Consider the following 26,413-nt stretch of genomic DNA (forward strand, 5'->3'; position numbering starts at 1 on the left):
TTAGTCACACAATCAAAAAAGTCAATAAGATTTGTTTGACATGATCTCCCCCCAGTGAATCCATGCTGTTTGGGATCCAGTAAATTGCCGGATTTGAGATAATCTACAACTCTTACTTTTAAGAGTGTTTCCATCAATTTCCCTACTACTGATGTAAGACTCACTGGTCTGTAGTTGTTTGCCTCTTCCTTGCTTCCACTTTTGTGCAGTGGGACTACGTTTGCTCTTTTCCAGTCCCCTGGAATTACTCCTGTAGCTAATGACTGGTTGAATAATTCTGTCAATGATGCTACCAGCACCTCTTTAAGTTCTTTTAGTATCCTTGGATGTATCCCATCTGGCCCCATAGATTTGTCCACTTTCAGCTTTGAGAGTTCTGTTAGGACCTTCTCCTCTGTAAATGTACTTGTTTCATTTTCCTGAATATCCCTGCAACTTAACTGTGGCCCCTTCCCCTCTCTTTCAGTAGTAAATACTGAGCAAAAATAATCATTAAGATGATCTGCTATTAAATTGTCTCCTTCAACAAGACTCCCAGTGTCCGTGTTTAGTTTTATAATTCCGCCTTTTGTTTTTCTCCTTTCGCTTATATACCTAAAAAAGTTTTGCCTCCTTTACACACTGACTGGGCCATTTTCTCCTCAGCTTGTGCCTTTGCACATCTGATTACCTTCTTTGTCTCCTTCTGTCTAACAAGATATATCTTTTTGTCTTCATTATTTTGTGTCTGCTTATATTTCCTAAAAGCCATCTTTTTTGCTCTCACAATATTTGCTACTTCTTTTGCAAACCACACTGGCTTCCTTTTCCTTGTGTTTTTCCTAACAGTTTTGATACAAAGGTCTGTTGCCTTCAATATTGCACATTTTAATGTTTCCCACCTCTCCTGCACTGTTTCCAAGTTCCTCCACTCTGCCAAAGAATCGCTTACACATTTTCCCATCCCTACAAAATCAGCCTTCCTAAAATCCAACACCTTTGTTTTTGTATGGGACGAGTCAGTCTCTGTCTTAATGCTGAACCATACTGCTTGATGATCACTGGATCCCAGGTTTTCACCCACTTTTACGTCCGATAATCTGTTTCCATTTGTAAGTATTAAGTCTAATATTGCGTCTTTCCGAGTGGGCTCCCTCACCAATTGGTGGAGGGATGCTCCCTGAAGGGAATTTAAAATGTTCCTACTTCTAGTGGAACTAGCAACAGACACCTCCCAGTTTACATCAGGAGATTAAAGTCTCCCGTGATTATTACCTCTCCTTTTAATGCCATTTTAGTTATGTCCTGCAATAGGTTCTTGTCAAGTTCCTCTTCCTGACCTGGTGGCCTGTATATCACGCCAATACGAATAATCAACTTTTCCCCTGTTTCTATGGTCACCCAAAGGGGGTGTGGATGTGAGTGGCTGGGAACAGGTATTTATGAGAGGACTCGGGGAAAGTGGGTGTGGACGTAAGTGGCTGGGGACAGGTATTAGTGAGGGGAGATGGGTGTGTGGTGGTGAGTGGCTGGGAACAGGTATCAGTAAGGGGACATGGAGGAAGGGGGTGTGGATGTGAGTGGCTGAGGACAGGTATTTATGAGAGGACCCCGGGGAAAGGGGGTGTGGACATGAGTTGCTGGGGACAGGTATTTATGAGAGGACCCAGGGAAAGGGGGGGTGGCCGTGAGTGGCTGGGGACAGGTATTGTGAGGGGACACGAGGTAAGGGGGTGTGGATGTGAGTGGCCGGGGACAGGTATTTATGAGAGGACTCGGGGAAAGTGGGTGTGGACGTGAGTGGCTGGGGACAGGTATTAGTGAGGGGAGATGGGTGTATGGTGGTGAGTGGCTGGGGACAGGTATCAGTAAGGGGACATGGAGGAAGGGGGTGTGGATGTGATTGGCTGGGGACAGGTATCAGTGAGGGGATGTGGAATAAGGGTTGCGAGTGGATGGGGACAGGTATCAGTGAGGGGACAAGAAAAGGGGGTTGGGGCTGTTTCACCGGCGGCCTGGATCTGAGTGCGACAAAGCCCCTTGTGGGCTTACTGCACTCGCCATACTGCGGACTCGGTGGCTAGCTAAGCTTGCTAAAGGTTCTATTTCCACTCTGTGGGTGTCATGGACACCCATGATTGGGAATAGTCCCTTTTAGCCGGCATGGTGACAGTCGAGATGTTCAGGGTGCGGGATGGAGGTGTAGATATTGTGACCGGTGGTCTCCTGACCACCGGTCACATAACTACATCCTGTGAAAGTCTGGGGTTAGAAAAGCAGCACATCTGTGAGATGCAGGAAGGTTGCCAGACCTGCTGGTCAGCAGGCCACCACTAGCGGGAGAATAAGGTCTACAGCTTGTCAGAAAGGACAGCACAGTTACCAGTCCTGCAGATCATCACTTTGTGTGCTCTGCACAACACAGGTGACTCGTAACCTGTCACCTGCTGGGTTCCTTCTGAACCTGATGCAGCACGCGATGGAATACAGTGCATCCCAGAGGATGAGGGAAACTGGAGGTAGGGGAAAATCCTTTACACACCAATCCAATACACATATACATTTTCACACTCATGCCATCTCCCTTCCCCTCCCTGACTCCTCATACTCCCATCCACCTCCCACTCTTTCTCTGTCTTCCCTCTCTTTTTCTTCACCTCTATCCATTCTGCTCCTTGTGCTTTTGTGCTGTTTATATTTAGTCCTCCCTTCCCCTCTTCCCCACCTGCAGTTTCCTCCTTTCTCTACCTCTGAGGTGGAGATAGCATTGGTGACAGTGGGGCTACCGGGTTTAAGGCACGAAGCCGAAAGTACAATACCACGGCCTTGCAGGTGCTGCTGACTGGTTCTCCGCCCACAGCGCATATGCACCGCAGGCACACACGTAGTTACGGCCCTGGGAGCTCATTGGCTGGTACTTTATTATAGTGCAATTTATCACACTCCAAGGCTTGATAAATCTGGGCCATAGAGAGGTCACTAATGTTTTCTCTATTACATCTTTTTGGAATATTATAGGAATTTATATCTGCTCCTGCCGATGACCCAACTTCTTGCATGCAATTTATCAAGGATGCGGGAGTTTCAGTTCTGACGGATGAGGATAAGGATTCCCTCACGGTCCCAGATACTGAACTTGAAATTACAGTGCAATTATGAACTTGAGTAATGGGAAAAGCCCAGGCCCTAATGGGCTAAGTGCTGAATATTACAAATTACTCTCATCAAACATCACAATTCATTTAATATTACTGTATAATTACATTTCGTGAGGTAATGAAGCTCCTGTAGGCTTTAATCAGGCTTGCATTGTCATAAAACCGAAACCAGGAACAAACCCTCAGTTAGTTCAATCATACCGTCCAATATCTTTGTTACAGCAGGACCTTAAGATGTTCAGTATGATTATAGCACAGAGGTTGCAAGTATTGTTACCTGTCACATGCCAGAGGCGGCGTTCGCCGCGCTTACCCCTGCGTGCCTGCTGGTCTGCGTTGCGGCCTCCGCCTTCGGTGGTCCACGGGCTCCGGCGTTTGGCTGGCGCGGCTCCCGGCGGTTCCCCGGGGCAGGGGCGCCGCCATGACACCCGACATCACGTGGGCGGGGAGCAGGTGACGTCATCAGACTGTTCCGCCAATCCAGTGGAGGCGGAAGATTCAAAGTCAGACGCCGGGCAGAGCCTCGGCGCCTGAGTATCGTCTTTTCCCCTGAAGTGGATGCCAGTGCTCTTGTTCCCGGCGTGTCTCTCTGTAGTTGTACTCCAGTGTCTCCGGCATTTCCAGGTGCCAGTTGCTGTACAGTTTCCAGCGTTCCCAGCGGCCGGTGTGTTCCTCTGCGGTCCAGTCACCAGCGCTTCTCGGAGTCAGCGTGGGCTGCGGGCTAAACACCGCTCTCAAGTTCTACAGGTCATCAATGTCTTTAACCACCGCTCTCAAGTTCTACAAATCATCAGTGTCTTTAACCACCGCTCTCAAGTTCTACAAATCATCAGTGTCTTTAACCACCGCTCTCAAGTTCTACAAATCATCAGTGTCTTTAAAACACCGCTCTCAAGTTCTACAAATCATCAGTGTCTTCAAACACCGCTCTCAAGTCCTACAAATCATCAGTGTCTTTAAACACCGCTCTCAAGTTCTACAAGTCATCAGTGTCTTTAAACTAGAGATGAGCGCCTGAAATTTTTCGGGTTTTGTGTTTTGGTTTTGGGTTCGGTTCCGCGGCCGTGTTTTGGGTTCGAACGCGTTTTGGCAAAACCTCACCGAATTATTTTTGTCGGATTCGGGTGTGTTTTGGATTCGGGTGTTTTTTTCCAAAAACACTAAAAAACAGCTTAAATCATAGAATTTGGGGGTCATTTTGATCCCAAAGTATTATTAACCTCAAAAACCATAATTTACACTCATTTTCAGTCTATTCTGAATACCTCACACCTCACAATATTATTTTTAGTCCTAAAATTTGCACCGAGGTCGCTGTGTGAGTAAGATAAGCGACCCTAGTGGCCGACACAAACACCGGGCCCATCTAGGAGTGGCACTGCAGTGTCACGCAGGATGTCCCTTCCAAAAAACCCTCCCCAAACAGCACATGACGCAAAGAAAAAAAGAGGCGCAATGAGGTAGCTGTGTGAGTAAGATTAGCGACCCTAGTGGCCGACACAAACACCGGGCCCATCTAGGAGTGGCACTGCAGTGTCACGCAGGATGGCCCTTCCAAAAAACCCTCCCCAAACAGCACATGACGCAAAGAAAAAAAGAGGCGCAATGAGGTAGCTGTGTGAGTAAGATTAGCGACCCTAGTGGCCGACACAAACACCGGGCCCATCTAGGAGTGGCACTGCAGTGTCACGCAGGATGGCCCTTCCAAAAAACCCTCCCCAAACAGCACATGACACAAAGAAAAAAAGAGGCGCAATGAGGTAGCTGACTGTGTGAGTAAGATTAGCGACCCTAGTGGCCGACACAAACACCGGGCCCATCTAGGAGTGGCACTGCAGTGTCACGCAGGATGTCCCTTCCAAAAAACCCTCCCCAAACAGCACATGACGCAAAGAAAAAAAGAGGCGCAATGAGGTAGCTGTGTGAGTAAGATTAGCGACCCTAGTGGCCGACACAAACACCGGGCCCATCTAGGAGTGGCACTGCAGTGTCACGCAGGATGTCCCTTCCAAAAAACCCTCCCCAATCAGCACATGATGCAAAGAAAAAGAAAAGAAAAAAGAGGTGCAAGATGGAATTATCCTTGGGCCCTCCCACCCACCCTTATGTTGTATAAACAAAACAGGACATGCACACTTTAACCAACCCATCATTTCAGTGACAGGGTCTGCCACACGACTGTGACTGATATGACGGGTTGGTTTGGACCCCCCCCAAAAAAGAAGCAATTAATCTCTCCTTGCACAAACTGGCTCTACAGAGGCAAGATGTCCACCTCATCTTCACCCTCCGATATATCACCGTGTACATCCCCCTCCTCACAGATTATCAATTCGTCCCCACTGGAATCCACCATCTCAGCTCCCTGTGTACTTTGTGGAGGCAATTGCTGCTGGTCAATGTCTCCGCGGAGGAATTGATTATAATTCATTTTAATGAACATCATCTTCTCCACATTTTCTGGATGTAACCTCGTACGCCGATTGCTGACAAGGTGAGCGGCGGCACTAAACACTCTTTCGGAGTACACACTTGTGGGAGGGCAACTTAGGTAGAATAAAGCCAGTTTGTGCAAGGGCCTCCAAATTGCCTCTTTTTCCTGCCAGTATAAGTACGGATTGTGTGACGTGCCTACTTGGATGCGGTCACTCATATAATCCTCCACCATTCTATCAATGTTGAGAGAATCATATGCAGTGACAGTAGACGACATGTCCGTAATCGTTGTCAGGTCCTTCAGTCCGGACCAGATGTCAGCATCAGCAGTCGCTCCAGACTGCCCTGCATCACCGCCAGCGGGTGGGCTCGGAATTCTGAGCCTTTTCCTCGCACCCCCAGTTGCGGGAGAATGTGAAGGAGGAGATGTTGACAGGTCGCGTTCCGCTTGACTTGACAATTTTGTCACCAGCAGGTCTTTCAAACCCAGCAGACCTGTGTCTGCCGGAAAGAGAGATCCAAGGTAGGCTTTAAATCTAGGATCGAGCACGGTGGCCAAAATGTAGTGCTCTGATTTCAACAGATCGACCACCCGTGAATCCTTGTTAAGCGAATTAAGGGCTGCATCCACAAGTCCCACATGCCTAGCGGAATCGCTCAGTGTTAGCTCCTTCTTCAATGCCTCCAGCTTCTTCTGCAAAAGCCTGATGAGGGGAATGACCTGACTCAGGCTGGCAGTGTCTGAACTGACTTCACGTGTGGCAAGTTCAAAGGGCATCAGAACCTTGCACAACGTTGAAATCATTCTCCACTGCACTTGAGACAGGTGCATTCCATCTCCTATATCGTGCTCAATTGTATAGGCTTGAATGGCCTTTTGCTGCTCCTCCAACCTCTGAAGCATATAGAGGGTTGAATTCCACCTCGTTACCACTTCTTGCTTCAGATGATGGCAGGGCAGGTTCAGTAGTTTTTGGTGGTGCTCCAGTCTTCTGTACGTGGTGCCTGTACGCCGAAAGTGTCCCGCAATTTTTCTGGCCACCGACAGCATCTCTTGCACGCCCCTGTCGTTTTTTAAAAAATTCTGCACCACCAAATTCAAGGTATGTGCAAAACATGGGACGTGCTGGAATTTGCCCATATTTAATGCACACACAATATTGCTGGCGTTGTCCGATGCCACAAATCCACAGGAGAGTCCAATTGGGGTAAGCCATTCCGCGATGATCTTCCTCAGTTGCCGTAAGAGGTTTTCAGCTGTGTGCGTATTCTGGAAAGCGGTGATACAAAGCGTAGCCTGCCTAGGAAAGAGTTGGCGTTTGCGAGATGCTGCTACTGGTGCCGCCGCTGCTGTTCTTGCGGCGGGAGTCCATACATCTACCCAGTGGGCTGTCACAGTCATATAGTCCTGACCCTGCCCTGCTCCACTTGTCCACATGTCCGTGGTTAAGTGGACATTGGGTACAACTGCATTTTTTAGGACACTGGTGAGTCTTTTTCTGACGTCCGTGTACATTCTCGGTATCGCCTGCCTAGAGAAGTGGAACCTAGATGGTATTTGGTAACGGGGGCACACTGCCTCAATAAATTGTCTAGTTCCCTGTGAACTAACGGCGGATACCGGACGCACGTCTAACACCAACATAGTTGTCAAGGACTCAGTTATCCGCTTTGCAGTAGGATGACTGCTGTGATATTTCATCTTCCTCGCAAAGGACTGTTGAACAGTCAATTGCTTACTGGAAGTAGTACAAGTGGGCTTACGACTTCCCCTCTGGGATGACCATCGACTCCCAGCGGCAACAACAGCAGCGCCAGCAGCAGTAGGCGTTACACGCAAGGATGCATCGGAGTAATCCCAGGCAGGAGAGGACTCGTCAGACTTGCCAGTGACATGGCCTGCAGGACTATTGGCATTCCTGGGGAAGGAGGAAATTGACACTGAGGGAGTTGGTGGGGTGGTTTGCGTGAGCTTGGTTACAAGAGGAAGGGATTTACTGGTCAGTGGACTGCTTCCGCTGTCACCCAAAGTTTTTGAACTTGTCACTGACTTATTATGAATGCGCTGCAGGTGACGTATAAGGGAGGATGTTCCGAGGTGGTTAACGTCCTTACCCCTACTTATTACAGCTTGACAAAGGGAACACACGGCTTGACACCTGTTGTCCGCATTTCTGGTGAAATACCTCCACACCGAAGAGCTGATTTTTTTGGTATTTTCACCTGGCATGTCAACGGCCATATTCCTCCCACGGACAACAGGTGTCTCCCCGGGTGCCTGACTTAAACAAACCACCTCACCATCAGAATCCTTCTGGTCAATTTCCTCCCCAGCGCCAGCAACACCCATATCCTCCTCATCCTGGTGTACTTCAACACTGACATCTTCAATCTATCAGGAACTGGACTGCGGGTGCTCCTTCCAGCACTTGCAGGGGGCATGCAAATAGTGGAAGGCGCATGCTCTTCACGTCCAGTGTTGGGAAGGTCAGGCATCGCAACCGACACAATTGGACTCTCCTTGTGGATTTGGGATTTCAAAGAACGCACAGTTCTTTGCAGTGCTTTTGCCAGCTTGAGTCTTTTCAGTTTTCTAGCGAGAGGCTGAGTGCTTCCATCCTCATGTGAAGCTGAACCACTAGCCATGAACATAGGCCAGGGCCTCAGCCGTTCCTTGCCACTCCGTGTGGTAAATGGCATATTGGCAAGTTTACGCTTCTCCTCCGACAATTTTATTTTAGGTTTTGGAGTCCTTTTTTTTCTGATATTTGGTGTTTTGGATTTGACATGCTCTGTACTATGACATTGGGCATCGGCCTTGGCAGACGACGTTGCTGGCATTTCATCGTCTCGGCCATGACTAGTGGCAGCAGCTTCAGCACGAGGTGGAAGTGGATCTTGATCTTTCCCTAATTTTGGAACCTCAACTTTTTTGTTCTCCATATTTTATAGGCAGAACTAAAAGGCACCTCAGGTAAACAATGGAGATGGATGTATTGGATACTAGTATACAATTATGGACGGACTGCCACAGTTAGGTGGTATAAAAAAACCACGGTTAGGTGGTATATATTGTAATACAATTATGGATGGACGGACTGCCTGCCGAGTGCCGACACAGAGGTAGCCACAGCCGTGAACTACCGCACTGTACACTGGTTGATAAAGAGATAGTAGTATACTCGTAACAACTAGTATGACTGACTATGACGGTATAAAGAATGAAAAAAAAACCACGGTTAGGTGGTATATATTGTAATACAATTATGGATGGACGGACTGCCTGCCGACTGCCGACACAGAGGTAGCCACAGCCGTGAACTACCGCACTGTACACTGGTTGATAAAGAGATAGTAGTATACTCGTAACAACTAGTATGACTGACTATGACGGTATAAAGAATGAAAAAAAAACCACGGTTAGGTGGTATATATTATAATACAATTATGGATGGACGGACTGCCTGCCGACTGCCGACACAGAGGTAGCCACAGCCGTGAACTACCGCACTGTACACTGGTTGATAAAGAGATAGTAGTATACTCGTAACAACTAGTATGACACTATGACGGTATAAAGAATGAAAAAAAAACCACGGTTAGGTGGTATATATTATAATAATACAATTATGGATGGACGGACTGCCTGCCGAGTTCCGACACAGAGGTAGCCACAGCCGTGAACTACCGCACTGTACACTGGTTGATAAAGAGATAGTAGTATACTCGTAACAACTAGTATGACTGACTATGACGGTATAAAGAATGAAAAAAAAACCACGGTTAGGTGGTATATATTGTAATACAATTATGGATGGACGGACTGCCTGCCGAGTTCCGACACAGAGGTAGCCACAGCCGTGAACTACCGCACTGTACACTGGTTGATAAAGAGATAGTAGTATTCTCGTAACAACTAGTATGACTGACTATGACGGTATAAAGAATGAAAAAAAAACCACGGTTAGGTGGTATATATTATAATACAATTATGGATGGACGGACTGCCTGCCGACTGCCGACACAGAGGTAGCCACAGCCGTGAACTACCGCACTGTACACTGGTTGATAAAGAGATAGTAGTATACTCGTAACAACTAGTATGACACTATGACGGTATAAAGAATGAAAAAAAAACCACGGTTAGGTGGTATATATTATAATACAATTATGGATGGATGGACTGCCTGCCGACTGCCGACACAGAGGTAGCCACAGCCGTGAACTACCGCACTGTACACTGGTTGATAAAGAGATAGTAGTATACTCGTAACAACTAGTATGACTGACTATGACGGTATAAAGAATGAAAAAAAAACCACGGTTAGGTGGTATATATTATAATACAATTATGGATGGACGGACTGCCTGCCGAGTGCCGACACAGAGGTAGCCACAGCCGTGAACTACCGCACTGTACACTGGTTGATAAAGAGATAGTAGTATACTCGTAACAACTAGTATGACTGACTATGACGGTATAAAGAATGAAAAAAAAACCACGGTTAGGTGGTATATATTATAATACAATTATGGATGGACGGACTGCCTGCCGACTGCCGACACAGAGGTAGCCACAGCCGTGAACTACCGCACTGTACACTGGTTGATAAAGAGATAGTAGTATACTCGTAACAACTAGTATGACACTATGACGGTATAAAGAATGAAAAAAAAACCACGGTTAGGTGGTATATATTATAATACAATTATGGATGGACGGACTGCCTGCCGACTGCCGACACAGAGGTAGCCACAGCCGTGAACTACCGCACTGTACACTGGTTGATAAAGAGATAGTAGTATACTCGTAACAACTAGTATGACACTATGACGGTATAAAGAATGAAAAAAAAACCACGGTTAGGTGGTATATATTATAATAATACAATTATGGATGGACGGACTGCCTGCCGACTGCCGACACAGAGGTAGCCACAGCCGTGAACTACCGCACTGTACACTGGTTGATAAAGAGATAGTAGTATACTCGTAACAACTAGTATGACTATGACGACGGTATAAAGAAAGAAAAAAAATACCACGGTTAGGTGGAATATAATTATACAATTATGGATGGACGGACTGCCTGCCGAGTGCCGACTGCCGACACAGAGGTAGCCACAGCCGTGAACTACCGCACTGTACTGTGTCTGCTGCTAATATAGACTGGTTGATAAAGAGATAGTATACAACAATATACTACTATACTGGTGGTCAGGCACTGGTCACCACTAGTCACACTGGCAGTGGCACTCCTGCAGCAAAAGTGTGCACTGTTTAATTTTAAATTAATATAATATTATGTACTCCTGGCTCCTGCTATAACAACCTGCAGTGCTCCCCAGTCTCCCCCACAATTATTATAAGCTTTTATACATTGATGTGCAGCACACTGGGCTGAGCTGAGTGCACACAGACTGAGTCACACTGTGTGACTGCTGTGTATCGTTTTTTTCAGGCAGAGAACGGATATAGCAGAGAACGGATATATTAAATAAAAGTTAACTTAACAACAACTGCACTGGTCACTGTGGTAAACTCTGTCTGCACAATCTCTCTCTCTTCTAATCTATTCTAATGGAGAGGACGCCAGCCACGTCCTCTCCCTATCAATCTCAATGCACGTGTGAAAATGGCGGCGACGCGCGGCTCCTTATATAGAATCCGAGTCTCGCGAGAATCCGACAGCGTCATGATGACGTTCGGCGCGCGCTCGGGTTAACCGAGCAAGGCGGGAAGATCCGAGTCGCTCGGACCCGTGAAAAAAAAAGTGAAGTTCGTGCGGGTTCGGATTCAAAGAAACCGAACCCGCTCATCTCTACTTTAAACACCGCTCTCAAATTCTACAAATCTTCAGTGTCTTTAAACACCGTTCACAAGTTCTTCAAATCATCAGTGTCTTTAAAACGTCGCTCACAAGTTCTTCAGTCACCAGTATCTTTTACATCGCTCACAAGCTCTTTAATCACCAGTATCTTTATAAAGCATCGTTCTCAGTGTCTTTCACCATCACTCACAAGTCCTTCATTTATTAGCATCTTTAACATTGCTTACAAGTTCTTCTATAGGCCTGGACATTCTCCCATAAGTTCACTCGCTGCTATGTGACATTGTGTTGCTCCCTTCCTGCAATAAAGTTCTTCAATATTTTCACCAAGCCTTACTGTCAGAGTCCTGTATGAGGAAGACCTATATCAGGCCATCCCTGTTCCGACCCAGCTGTGGTTCCTCTTCCCTACCATCGGAAGAACCCCCGAGTTCACAACACCCCCAACCTAGGTCAGTGACATTACCTACATTGCTACATCCTTCACAAACAGGTTTTGTTAAAAGCAAAACATCCGTGCATAATATGAGCCAATTAATTGTGGCCCTAACATCATCACTATCTTAGGCCATAATCTCCTTGTGAGTTGCGATGCAGATAAAGACATTGATAGGATATCTTGGGCACATTTGATGCATAACTTACTATTTAGGAATTTTGAGGAGACCCTTATTACCCTTTAAAGAAATTTATATTAAAGCCCTCTGGCATTTCTTACAGTGAATAATTTTAATACCACATCATGTCAGTTATATTGAGGTAGCAGACAGCGATGTTTATTCTCACCATTACTTTTTAATTGAGCGCTTGACACACTTACAGAATATGGCATTTTTACAGATGCACGGATTAGCAGGGAGTGAAAATTGTTCCTCACGAATTGAAGGTGGCAACGTACGCGGATGACCTTTTGCTATTTTTCAGTAACCCTCAGGATGCTTTTCCTAGTTTCCTGAAATTATTGACAGATTTTCACAATATATCAGGATTCTTAATAAAACAAAGACGGAGGCTGCTAAATTGCACAAAGCTGTTACGACTGATTGGGTTGATTCATTTCCTTTTAAGTGGTCTACATCCACCTTACAATATTTAGGAATCAATGTACCAATTAACCCTTTCAATTTATATACCAAAGAGTAGATTTACCTGATTTAATTCATTGGACACTATCTGATTTTAGAACATGGAAACATCTGCCTTTATCCTACTTGGGTAGATGCCACCTAATTAAGATTATATAATTTCCCAGATTTTTGTATTCATTGTAAATGCTGCCCCTGTTGATTTCGGGTATGGGACTCAGGATCGACAGTGTCTATGTCAACACCCATTATGTTGACACCTATTGGTTGACAGTGGCTAGGCCGACACTAGAAATAGGTCACCGCCGCCATTAGGTTGACATGAAAGAGGATAACATGAAAAAAGGTCAACATGAGTTTTTCATGTTTTTTGGGTGTCGGTTTCTTCGTAAAATGACCGGGAACCTCAATTAGTGCACCGTGTCCCTACTGCTGCACTTTGCACAGGTTACCGTTCCCAATCGTAGTCCATGTGTATAGTAATGTATGAAAAAGTTGAATGTTTAAAAAAAAAAACTCATGTCGACCTTTTGCATTCGACCTAATGGCCATGGCAACCTATTTCTAGTGTCAATATAGCCACTGTTGACCAATGGGTGTCGACCTAATGGGTGTCAACCTAAGTGGTGTCGACCCAGAGTCCAGACACTGTTGATTTCTTAAAACAGATTTGAGAGTGTTAAATAAAGGAATCAATACGTTTTTTTGGGTGGAAAGAATACCTAAGATACCAAATGATACTGCACCAGCGGAAACCCGATAGCCAACTACTGTACACAAGCAGGCTGGCGGCGGACACACAATGCGGTGCTAAACTCTCCGGCTGGCTGTTTCCAGCACTGTGCATGCTCTACCCAATCCTCCCCACATCGCGTAACGTGAACTAACACTGCACTTGCAGGAAGGCTCTGGGATGGAAGACGCTACAGTGCTGCCCGACTCACAAAAGCTGACACACACATAGGCAGCCGGCTGACACACTTTGTGATCAGAACTCTCCAGGTGTTGCCAGTGGTTCTGCGCCCACAGTGCATATTCGCTGTGTTCCAGGCACCGCTGGCACATACCTCGTTACGTCCCTGGCTGGGGACATAAATTAATAAAGATAAATCCATAAATATCACATATGAATACCATGAATGCTTAGCTATAGGTATGAATAGTGGATTTATTATTATTAGCAGATTTCAGCAGGTTTTATTATAAGTTACTAGGTGCTTCATCGCGCCCTACGGGCGCTCTTCACACCGTCGGAAGGGGCTACGCCCCCTTAACCCCTGCACGCCTTTCTGGGGTTCAATATATGGAGTATTACCTGCATTCCTAGTTTTGTTAGTGTTTGAATATTGCACAATGATAGGGCTTCCGATGGTGAAGGGGGCGTAGTCCCTTGCAACAGGAAGGGGTTTGGGGAGTGGGGACCGCGGATGGGGGAGGGGGTATGAAGGCGCTGTGGGTGGGGTAGGAGCAGGGGTGTCGCAGGTGGGGGATGGCAGCTGCAGGGCTGTTGCGGATGGAGGAGGGGTTACGAAGGCGCTGCAGATGGGGAAGGGGTGGGTGCGGGTGTGCAGTGGATGGGGGAGGTGTCCAGGGGGCGCGGTGGGTGGGGGAGGGGTGGATGCGGGGGTAACGTGGGTGGGGGAGTGGCGGGTGCGGTGCTGTTGCGAATGGTGTAGGCGATGCGGATTGGGAAGGACCTGCTGCGTGGGTGGGGTAGGGGATCCAAAGGTGCAGCGGGCGGGGGAGAGCCAGATGCGGGGTGTGGCGGATGGGGGAGGGGCTGCTGTAGATGGGGGAGGGGTTTGGAAGACACTGCGGGTGGGGTAGGGGTCCGAAGGCGCAGTGGGTGGGGGTGCCACGGGTGGTGGAGGGGCAGGTGCGGGGGTTTGCGGGGGATGGGGAGGGGTCCAGGGGCGCTGCAGGTGGTGGAGGGGCAGATATCAGTGCACATAGTCTCTGTGGTAGTTAGTGAGGGTTGGTGATGGTGTGAGAGGGGTGAAGGCCAGTACACAGACAGGCAGTTAGAGAGCAGGATGAGGGTGACAGGGCATAGGGAGTACTTAGCAGACATAGGGGTGGGCTACAGGTGTGATGTCACAGTGTGTGTACCTTTGCTCTCATGTGTGAGGTATGTGAGGTATATGTGAGGTATATGTGAGGTATGTGTGAGGTATGTGTGAGGTAAGGATGTGCGGGTCGTGGTGGCCACTAACCTCCAGGCTGCTGCTGTGAGATGGTGACTGCAGAGGGAGGGAGCTCAGACCCAGCAGCAATGGGTCGTGGTCAGCATTCCTTCCTGGCCCCGTTCCGCCGCACATTGTCCGCCCCGTCTGACGGGCGTCATTCCTCCATCCTGCATGGCAGCGTCAGCTGCTGTGATCGCGGAGCATAGGTAAGCGTCCGGAGCCCTGTGGGCGGGCAGGCATGGTGTTTCCCTGGAGAGGTGCGGCGCGCGTCCTTAGGCTGCAGACGGAGGGAGCTCCGGCCCAGCAGCAATGTTGATTAGTGCGTGTCCCGTCCTGGCGCTGTCCCACTGCACATGCTCCGCACCGTTTGCCGCTGAGCATGGCAGCCCTTGTCTGTATGCTGCAGATGCTGATCTAGCGGTGCCTGAGCTAGAGCCCTCTCCCTGGGGTGTGGGTGTCAGGTGGCAGGTATGGTGTGTAGGTGGGAGAGGAGCTGCGGGCGGCGACTCGCTGCCTGCAAGTACCCTCCATATCAGCGCTGTTCCCCTCCCTGCAGATAGTGTCAGTGGCCGTGGTGTACTTTTGCTACTGGTGGCCAGGGCCGGTGCTAGGGTGTTCGGCGCCCCCCTGCAAACTATGAATTTTGCGCCCTCCCATATTCCTTTGTTGTGCATCGGGAAAAGTGGTGTGGTCTCACAACTAAGGGGCATGGCCACACAATAGTACCCCCATTTAAAATTACGCCACAATGTAGCACAATCTTATTCATCTTATACGTAATGCCCCACCCGTAGTAGTAGTGTCCTTATACGTAATGCCCCACCCGTAGTAGTAGCGTCCATATACGTAATGCCCCCCCAATAGTGGTAGTGTCCTTATACATAATGCCCCCCCAGTAGTAGTAGCAGTTATATGCAATGCTCCCCAACAGTAATAGTAGCATCCTTATACATAATGCCCCCCCAGTAGTAGTAGCATCCTTATACATAATGCCCCCCCAGTAGTAGTAGCATCCTTATACATAATGCCCCCCCAGTAGTAGTAGCGTCCTAATACATAATGCCCCCCCAATAGTAGTAGTGTCCTTATACATAATGCCCCCCCAGTAGTAGTAGCAGTTATATGTAATGCCCCACAACAGTAATAGTAGCATCCTTATACGTAATGCCCCACCCGTAGTAGTAGCGTCCTTATACGTAATGCCCCCCAGTAGTAGTAGCAGTTATATGTAATGCCCCCCAACAGTAATAGTAGCGTCCTTATACGTAATACCACCCCTGTAGTAGTAGCATCCTTATACATAATGTGCCCCCAGTAGTAGTACCGTCCTTATACATAATGCCCCCCCAGTAGTAGTAGCATCCTTACATGTAATGCCCTCCCAGTAGTAGTAGCACCGTCCTTATACATAATGGCCCCCAGAAGTAATAGAGTCCTTATACATAATGCCCCCCCCAGTAGTAGCGTCCTTATATGTAATGCCCCCCAGTATTAGTAGCCTCCTTATACGTAATGCCCCCCCTATAGTAGTAGCGTCCTTATACGTAATGTCCCACTATAGTAGTAGCGTCCTTATACGTAATGCCCCCCCATGGTAGTAGCGTCCTTATACGTAATGCCCCCCCATAGTAGTAGCGTCCTTATACGTAATGCCCCCCCTATAGTAGTAGCGTCCTTATACGTAATGCCCCCCCATAGTAGTAGCGTCCTTATACGTAATGCCCCCCTATAGTAGTAGCGTCCTTATACGTAATGCCCCCCCTATAGTAGTAGCGTCCTTATACGTAATGCCCCCCTATATTAGTAGCGTCCTTGCATGTAATGGCCCCCTCAGCAGTGGCGTCCATAAAGTGCGCACACACAGACATACCTCACACACACACAATTCACACATATATACAAACACACACACCCCACCATATATACACACACACACACACACACACTATATACACACACACACACACACACACACACCCACTATATACACACACGCACACACATTTCTCTCTCACCCTCCACTTACCAAGTCTGGCTGGCCGTCACTGCAATGCTGATTCCACCACTGTTCAGCTGTCTGGTCCCGTGTAGCTCCGCCCCTCTATTCCATGCAGCTCCACCCCCTCGTGACGCCGTAGCTCCGCCCCCTTTTTGGGATCCGCACTGCACAGCACACAGCCCGCTGTCACAGGTGATTGGGGGAAAGGGGGGGAGGACAGGCACAGCAGCTGGCAGCTAGTGGCCATCCTCACCTCCTAAACTGTAAGGTAGGGACTTGCACCTGACTGCTGCTGGCACTGGGTATGAGGTAGCTCTCTGCAGCAGATGCAGTTGACTCCGCCCAGCTCTGTGACTCCGCCCAGCGTTACGAGCACAGAGTCACAGATTAAGGCAAATATATAGGAGATTTGGGGAATGTGTGATGATTTCATCCCCATGCACCATTTGTTTGTGTAAGTTTATTGCTTCAAATGGGTGATGGGCTAGGGGTGGGTCCAATCAATCAATATGCTTACATACACATGTTTGTTGGTAGTGATATTAGTTTGTAGTCTAGCTGAATCAGCTTGGCTGAATCGATTTGGGATGAACATTTTCAAAGGATGAATGTTTCTAAGGATGTCGTCTGTGACTTATACTGGACTTAAACTGGACGGGAATTGAAAGGAAACAACAACAACTGTGAAAAAAACCTTCACAATCCAACAATACTTGGATTGTATCTACAAATGTATGTTCACTTTGAATATTCTCCAATCCTTACTTACTCAGGAAAGTATACATTCACTTTCTCAAAAAAACACCTGCAATGCAACTTTTACTTGGACCCTGCAAATACCTGGAAACAAATGTTTCACTGAGAAGCATAGTTAATGAAGGAACACTGACTTGCTGTTTGCTAACACTGTAATTTTCCATCTAACATTAGCAAAATATTTGCCTTACAGTTTACCTGTACACATTAACCACATTTTAAATACTTGCAATTCATATTTATTTCAGCAATTTCACTGTTCTCTCACTCAGCCACCACTCCTCCTCCTATTCTCATTTTACTACTACTATTTACCCCATCCACACTATGGCCAGGCTGGCAACATCCCCCATGAATCCTTTTCTTCCTAATTATTTATTCTGTCCCCTGGTACCAACTCTATCTTTCTCTCCCAGTCTCCTACATCTCATCCTCTCTCCTCTCCTCTGTCTTCCATCCTCCCCTCTGCCTCCCTTCCCCTCCTCTTCTTTTTCCCTGTTTCAGTTTACTACTGCCCCTTCACAGGCTCTCTACCCCACCACTCAACCCTGCCCTTTCTCTCCTCTGCCTGTCACCTCACCTCTTCACCACTATCATACTGTACTCCCTCCCTGCCTCTCTGCTGTAGTCTCCCTTCATAGCCAAGGACCCAGCACCATCATTACACCCTCTTAATCCCTTCCCTCCATATTAATCTTACCTCAATGCTACAGCAATCCTGATAATCTCATTCACACCTCTCCAACAATTCCTACCCCCTATCCTGTGCCCTCTAGAATGCCAGATCTGTTTGCAACAAACTGGCCCCCACTCATGACCTTTTCATTGCCAATGCGTTGCATCTCCTGGCCATTACAGAAACCTGGATTACTCCCTATGACACCACTTCTCCTGCTGCTCTCTCTGCTGGGGGCCCTCACATTCTCACAAACACTGACCCAGTGGTCGCCATGGGGGTGGTGTTGGGATCCTTTTACCCTCTAGATACACATACCAACTTATACCTTCAGAACCGTTCCTTACATTCTTTACATTTGAGGTCCATGCAATACGCCTTTACCAACCTACTAATCTTCGAGTTGCTGTCATTTACCGTCCACCTGGCATTTCCACCAATTTCCTTTGCTTCCTGGCTACCTCACTTCCTCTCTTCTGACATTCTCTCTATTATCCTAGGTGATTTCAACATCCCTATCGATAACCCCACAAAATCACCTGCCTCTAAACTCCTTAACCTCACCTCCCATGTGAACGGGAGCTCACTGGATCTGGATTTCACTCACCACTGCAATATTTCTGATTCCTCCAATTCCTCTTTTCCTCTCTCTGACTACCACCTGCTCTCTTTCAACGTATCTATCTCTGCTTCCCCATCTCTCCCTCCTAAGGCTACCATCACTAAGCGTAACATTGAGGCTATTGACACCTCATCCCTATCCTCCCTGTTTGACTCACTTTTCTCTCCTTTTCTCTCTCACATGCCCTGAACAAGCCACATCCCTATACAATGCATCTCTTACTTCTGCTCTTGACTCTGTTGCTCCGCCAACCACTATTCATCCTCACAGATCAACACCTCAACCCTCGCAAACCAAATGCACCAGATATCTTCAAAAATGCTCATTTACTGCTGAGCGACAGTGGAGGAAATCACGCTCTAAGGCAGACTTCCTCCATTTCAAATGTATGCCCTCATCCTTCAGTACTGCCCTTTTCCTCGTTAAACAATCATACTTCAAAATTCTCATCTCTACCCAGTCTTCCAACCCCCGCGCCTCCTTGCCACTGTTAACTCCCTCCTCTGCCCACCACCACCTCCTCTCCCTTCCTAATTGTCTGCTCTTTACTTTGCCACTTATTTCACATCCAAGATTGAGTCCATACATCAGGACATTACATCCCACCAGACCATCAACCAACCACCACCCATCCCTTGCCACCCCTCCCCTTCCCTCTTACCAACTCTGACATCTTTCTCCCATGTATCTGGTGAGGAAGTTATTGCCCTCATCCGTTCCCCCCCACACACAACCTCCCCACTTGACTCTATCGACTCCCACCTCCTCCGCTACCTCTCTCCTTCTGCCTGTTCCCATCTTGTCCACCTTCTCAATCTCTCCCTCTCATCAGGCACTGTCCCCTATGCCTTCAAGCATGCTTTTGTCTCCCCAATTCTTAAAAAACCTACCTTTGATCCAAACACTCTTTCCAACTATCAATCCATCTCTCTCCTCCCTTCTGCCTCCATTCTTCTTGAGCGTATTGTCTATAATCGCCTCTCGGCCTTTCTTTCCTCCCACTCACTGCTTGACCCATTCCAGTCTGGGCCTATATTTACTAATAATCCGAGTTTGACCGATTTGTGTGTTTTTTTCTAAGTCCCAAAATGGGAATTCACTAAGCACAAATCTCGGCAGTGTTTCGTAATGGTTTGAATTCAAATACGAATGAATAGACCATCGGTGAAACACGGCTGTTATTTCATACAACATGGGTATTCACTATTCATTCGTATTTGGGTGTTAGTCTCTGAGTGCTCAAGTGCGGATGTTTTTTTTTTTTTTTGAATTGTTAAAAAAAGCAGCAAAAAAATAGACCTGCTTTTTCCTGGCGAGTTTGGATAACCATACACGTATCAGTGAGATCTGTGCATGGTTATCTATGGAAAAGGGTCTGTAAAAACTGGAAAAAAAGTTGTGTGGGGTCCTCCCTTCTAAGCACATTCAGCCTCGGGCTCTTTGAGCTGGTCCTGGTTGTAAACATACGGGGAAAAAGTTGACAGCGGTTCTCCCATATTTGAACAACCAGCACCGGGCTCTGCGCCTGGTGCTAAAAATATGGGGGACAGAAAGCGTAGGGGTCCCCCGTATTTTTAACACCAGCACCGGGCTCCAGTAGTCAGAGAGATAATGCCACAGCCGGCGGACACTTTTATCTTGGTCCCTGCGGCCCTGGCATTAAATCACTAACTAGTCACCCCTGGCCGGGGTACCCTGGAGTGGGGACCCCTTAAATCAAGGGGTCCCCCCCTCCAGCCACCCAAGGGCCAAGGGAGAAGCCCGAGGCTGCCCCCCCATCCAAGGGCGCCGGATGGGGGGGCTGATAGCCAAGTGTAAAAATAAGAATATTGTTTTTTGTAGCAGTACTACAAGTCCCAGCAAGCCTCCCCCGCAAACTGGTACTTGGAGAACCACAAGTATCAGCATGCGGTGGAAAACCGGGCCTGCTAGTACCTGTAGTACTACTACAAAAAAAATACCCAACAAAAAACAGAACACACACACACCATGACAGTAAAACTTTATTACATACATGCACACCTACATACACACATAATTACCTATGTTCACACGAGGCTCGGCCCACTTCTCCATGAGGAATCCACGGGGTACCTGTTAATAAAATTATACTCACATAATCCAGGGTAGCTTCTGTCCTCTTTGTAATCCACGTACTTGGCAAAAAAAAACAAAGCAAAAATCACGCACTGAAAGGGGTCCCATGTTTACACATGGGACGCCTTTCCCCGACTGGCGGGACCCACCGTGACTCCTGTCAAAGAGGGTACCTTCAGCCAATCAGGGAGCGCCACGTCGTGGCACTCTCCTGATTGGCTGTGCGCTCCTGTAGTGTCAGTGAGGCTGCGCACTGAAGATACAAGACACTGACAGCTCAGGAGCGCACAGCCAATGTAGCGCATAGGCGCTCCATTGTATCCAATGGTGGGAAATTTGTGGTCAGTGGTTGACCATGAGTAACCTCAACCGCTGACCGCAAAGTTCCCACCATTGAATACAATGGAGCGCCTGTGTGCTACATTGTATCTTCAGTGCGCAGCTTCACTGACACTACAGGAGCGCACAGCCAATCAAGAGAGTGCCACGACGTGGCGCTCCCTGATTGGCTGAAGGGACCCTCTTTGACAGGAGTCACGGTGGGTCCCGCCAGTCGGGGAAAGAGGTCCCATGTGTAAACATGGGACCCCTTTCAGTGCGTGGTTCGGGTTTTTTGGTTTGTTTTTTTGCCAAGTACGTGGATTACAAAGAGGACAGAAGCTACCGTGGATTATGTGAGTATAATTTTATTAACAGGTACCCTGTGGATTCGTCATGGAGAAGTGGGCCGAGCCTCGTGTGAACATAGGTAAGTATGTGTGTATACAGAAAATGCTGATTATTACTGCGCTATTGATATGTTTCAGCAGCTCCTATAATTAGATAGTAATAATAAATGATGCAAGGGAGTGCTTGAATAATGTGTATTCTGATATGTGAATTCTTTATATATAAAAAGGTTTGCGGTAAAAAGATGAATTAATTAAATAGGTAAAGAAACAAAATATAAATGATGTAAGTGTGATGTAAATATGGGATTAATATTTATTGCAATACCTGTAAAAAGAAAATTTGTTAGAAAATGTTTAAGCTCCTTTGGGTATTTTTGTGGTGTAGCAGTTCGTATATCACAGCGGCGGGTCCTGGTAATTGCCGGTGGCTGGAGCCGCAAAGGTAGTTGCTGGGTACAGAGCTCCCTAACTGTCCCTGGCTAACTAACCTTTGTAAGATGTTCTTGATCACTCCGGCCGGCTGGTTCCCTGTTAGGGTCTCCTGCCCTGTGCTGCCACGTCGTCAAGGCAACCGGGAGACATGTGCTAGCGGAGTAACCTGAGCGCAGCTGATACTCCGGTTCGGGTCTTTTGCTGTGCAGTGGTTACAGGCTCTGTGCACGGCAGGGGATCCTGTGCTGGTTTTTGTGCTCACAGTCTGTGAGGTCTGAGTGGGGCGTGGACAGCACCTGCTTTAAAAACCCTCTTCTCAGGTTAAGCAGATGCTGCTGAATCTTTGTTGGTTAGTCAGTTCCTGAAAGTTAGCCAGTACTGTGTAGCTTTGTATTTGTTGTTGCTTACTGCAAATAGGCCTTGGGGTTTGGTACTACACTCTGCCAATCCAGACCTAGTAGTAAGACTGGAGTCAGTCATTTAACTTGCTGGGGTTCTTTTGCTACTCTGTGAACTTAGCAAGTTTGCGGCTGTATTCTCAGACTTGCCTGCCTAAATCCTTTCTCACTGTGCAAGGTGTTCAGGTGTCAGTTTAGTGGCAGTAAACTGAACCTGTGCACTGCAAGTGAGGATTAGGATTGTGGAGACTCTCCTTGTGTCTATCATTCCATCTCTGACCAAGGAGTTTACTGCCACACCCGTTGGTAACCCTTTAGGGTTTTGCTGTTGCCCTTAGCAACAGCATTTCGGGTTCTCTACGTATTAAAACACAAAATCTTGCTTTTTCCATCTGAGCATTCCTAATACTAGGGAGACACCCAGTTTCTTAGCCTCTGGGCTTCTCTGTTCACTTTGTGTTTATTTTGTTACCCTATCACCTTCTGTGTACGTAATGTCATATTCCCCAGTCTGTCTGTGAGTTCATTTGTTTTGCATCCCTATCCGTTCAGACACCAGTACATTCCTGCAGGCACTGGTGTGCATAACAGTTCAGACACCAGTACATTCCTGCAGGCACTGGTGTGCATAACATATTCAGCAGCCCAATACTCCTGTTGAAATTTTGTGGGAATATGGAGCATACCCCTCAAAATACGTTGCAACAGGTGGTCGATCAGGTGCAGGTCCTGACTCGACAATTTAATGATTTATCCATTAAAATGCCCACCTTCCAGGCCGCTGGCGGAGCTCCCGCAGCAGCAGCACCTTCAGGGGTTAAGGAGCCGAAAGTAAATCTCCCGGATCGTTTTTCTGGAGATCGCTCGCAGTTCTTTTGTTTCAAGGAGAGCTGCAAGCTATACTTCCGGCTTAGGCCTCAGTCTTCTGGGTCGGAGATTCAGCGGGTGGGCATAGTGATTTCCTTGCTACAAGGAGACCCACAGGTATGGGCATATGGGTTGCAGCCTGACTGTCCGTCGCTTAAAAGTGTTGATACTTTTTTACGGCACTGGGCATGTTGTATGATGACCCTGACAAGACAGCCTCAGCCAAGGCTCAGATTTCGATCCTTAAGCAAGGGCGAAGGCCAGTTGAGGTTTACTGTATGGAGTTTCGGAGGTTGGCCCATGATACCCAGTGGAATGACCCAGCCCTGAGACACCAGTACCGAAGAGGTCTTTCTAACCAGATAAAAGACCAACTGGTACAATATCCCTTGCCTGATAGCTTGGATCAGCTCATGCAGTTATCCATCCGGGTGGATAGACGGCTGAGAGAGCGTAGGCTTGAAAGGGAGACCGAGGTTTCCTTCTTTCCCAAGGGAACCTCAGACTCTGAGGAATTTTCCGAGGAGCCTATGCAGATTGGGGCTACCCGCCTCTCCTCGCGTGAGAAGACGCGGAGGAGACAGCAGGGGTTGTGTTTGTACTGTGGGAATAAAGGTCATGTGGTAGTATCATGCCCAGAAAAGCCAGAAAACTTCAGGGCCTGAGGGTGATGGGAAATATCCTGTCAGGCCAGAAGTCAGAATTTCCCAAGAAGACTTTTATCATTCCGGTGACCTTGAAGATCCTCGGTCAAACTGTCAAGACTGAGGCCTTTGTGGACAGTGGGGCCGACGGGGTTTTTATGGACCGCCAATTCGCCCTGAAACACTCTGTTCCCTTAGTACCCTTGGCATTGGAAATTGAGATTTGTGGGTTAAACGGGGAACCATTATCCCAAGGTAAAGTTACCTCTTGCACTAGCCAGATTTCTTTGTTTATTGGAGCCACACACTCTGAAAAATTGTCCTTTTATGTGACTGTCTGTACTTTTGCCCCATTGGTGTTGGGGTTACCCTGGTTAAGGGCCCACAATCCTCAATTTGACTGGGTCTCTGGGGAGATTCTTAGTTGGGGTACTGATTGTTTCAGGAGTTGCTTGAGCCTTCCAGTCAGGCTCTCGCAGCTAAGTTTGCCAGGATTGCAAGGGTGTTATGCAGATTTTGCGGACGTGTTCTCCAAAAAAGTTGCAGAGGTACTACCTCCCCATCGCCCCTATGACTGTGCCATTGATTTGTTGCCGAATGCTAAGCTTCCCAAGAGCAGGTTGTACTCCCTGTCACGTCCTGAGACTCAGGCTATGGCAGAGTACATTCAGGAGAACTTGGCTAAGGGATTTATCAGACCTTCACAGTCTCCAGTTGGGTCGGGGGTTCTTCTTCGTGGGTAAAAAGGACGGTTCGTTGCGACCCTGCATCGACTTCAGGGAATTGAACCGTATCACGATTAAAAACTCATACCCACTGCCTCTCATTTCGGTCTTGTTTGACCAGCTTCGTACTGCCACCATTTTTTCTAAGATTGACCTACGCGGGGCGTACAATCTAATCCGAATAAGAGAGGGGGATGAATGGAAGACTGCCTTTAATACCCACTCAGGGCATTATGAATATTTGGTGATGCCTTTTGGGCTCTGTAATGCCCCGGCAGTCTTCCAGGATTTCATGAACAATGTACTCAGGGAATATTTGGATAGATTCTTAGGGGTAAATTTACTAAGCTCCCGATTTTGACCGAGATGCCGTTTTTTCATCAAAGTGTCATCTCGGTAATTTACTAAGCAATAATCACGGCAGTGATGAGGGCATTCGTAATATTTTGAAGTCCTAGGAAAAAAATCACGAATGAATACACCATCGGTCAAAACGCGGCTGTTTAAGTATGAATCTCGGTCATTTACTAAGAAGTGCAAAGCAAAAAAAAAACAAACACTGCCGTGAAAAATTACAACTCGTAAAAAAGTGCTAAAAAAAAACAGACCTTTTTTTTTTATTCGTGATTGGATAGGCATGCACGGATCCATGAGATCCGTGCATGTATATCAGTGGGAAGGGGTGGGAAAGTGCTTATTTTTTCAAAAAAAATTGCGTGGGGTCCCCCCTCCTAAGCATAACCAGCCTCGGGCTCTTTGAGCCGATCCTGGTTGCAGAAATATGGGGAAAAAATTGACAGGGGTTCCCCCATATTTAAGCAACCAGCATCGGGCTCTGCGCCTGGTCCTGGTTCCAAAAATACGGGGGACAAAAAGAGTAGGGGTCCCCCGTATTTTTAAAACCAGCACCGGGCTCCACTAGCTGGACAGATAATGCCACAGCCGGGGGTCACTTTTATATAGTGCCCTGCGGCCGTGGCATCAACAATCCAACTAGTCACCCCTGGCCGGGGTACCCTGGGGGAGTGGGGACCCCTTCAATCAAGGGGTCCCCCCCCCCCAGCCACCCAAGGGCCAGGGGTGAAGCCCGAGGCTGTCCCCCCCCATCCAATGGGCTGCGGATGGGGGGTTGATAGCCTTTGTTGTAAAAGAAAAGATATTGTTTTTAGTAGCAGTACTACAAGTCCCAGCAAGCCTCCCCCACATGCTGGTACTTGGAGAACCACAAGTACCAGCATGCGGCGGAAAAACGGGCCCGCTGGTACCTGTAGTACTACTACTAAAAAAATACCCAAATAAACACAAGACACACACACCGTGAAAGTATAATTTTATTACATACATACACACATACATACATACTTACCTTATGTTCCCACGCAGGTCGGTCCTCTTCTCCAGTAGAATCCAAGGGGTACCTGTTGAAGAAATTATACTCACGAGATCCAGGGGTCCAGGGTCCTCGGGGAATCCAGGTGTAATCCACGTACTTGAAAAAAATAACAAAACGGACACCCGAGCCACGCACTAAAAGGGGACCCATGTTTGCACATGGATCCCCTTTTCCCGACTGCCAGAAACCCACTCTGACTGATGTCTAAGTGGGTTTCTTCAGCCAATCAGGGAGTGCCACGTTGTAGCACTCTCCTGATCGGCTGTGTGCTCCTGTACTGTATGACAGGCGGCACACGGCAGTGTTACAATGTTGCGCCTATGCGCTACATTGTAACCAATGCTGGGAACTTTCTGCTCAGCGGTGACGTCACTTTAGGTCAACCGCAGGGCAGAAAGTTCCCAGCATTGGTTACAATGTAGCGCATAGGCGCTACATTGTAACACTGCCGTGTGCTGC

The sequence above is a fragment of the Pseudophryne corroboree genome, chromosome 2 (assembly GCF_028390025.1).
Source record: "Pseudophryne corroboree isolate aPseCor3 chromosome 2, aPseCor3.hap2, whole genome shotgun sequence".
Classification (NCBI taxonomy): domain Eukaryota; kingdom Metazoa; phylum Chordata; class Amphibia; order Anura; family Myobatrachidae; genus Pseudophryne; species Pseudophryne corroboree.